Below are 278 nucleotides of genomic sequence, written 5' to 3' on the forward strand. Positions count from 1 at the left end.
ACACACACACACAAAGAGAGATGCAAGGTGCAGTGTTAAGGTTGTTCAATATTGTATTTAAAGTCAGGATCTTTTCTTGACATCTAGTGCAAAGGGCTCATTTCCCCCCTTACGTAGGAGCGGGGGCAAATCAGACCCTAATAACTACCACGGCACTTTTCTCTGCAGCTGTCTAGGTAAGTTATGCTGTAGTATTCTGTGCAAAGGGATGCTAGATTTCCTTGTGGATCACTCCATCTTGGGTAAAAGTCAAAATGGCTGCCTTCCAAAACACCACA

General features: G+C 43.9%; 1 protein-coding gene across 3 annotated transcripts in view; it reads left to right on the forward strand.

Annotated features, from left to right (window-relative positions):
* robo4 (roundabout, axon guidance receptor, homolog 4 (Drosophila)) overlaps positions 1 to 278 on the forward strand; it is a 51,966-nt gene that overhangs the window by 41,004 nt on the left and 10,684 nt on the right. The window lies entirely within an intron of this gene.

This window comes from Etheostoma spectabile, chromosome 13 (genome assembly GCF_008692095.1).
Source record: "Etheostoma spectabile isolate EspeVRDwgs_2016 chromosome 13, UIUC_Espe_1.0, whole genome shotgun sequence".
Classification (NCBI taxonomy): domain Eukaryota; kingdom Metazoa; phylum Chordata; class Actinopteri; order Perciformes; family Percidae; genus Etheostoma; species Etheostoma spectabile.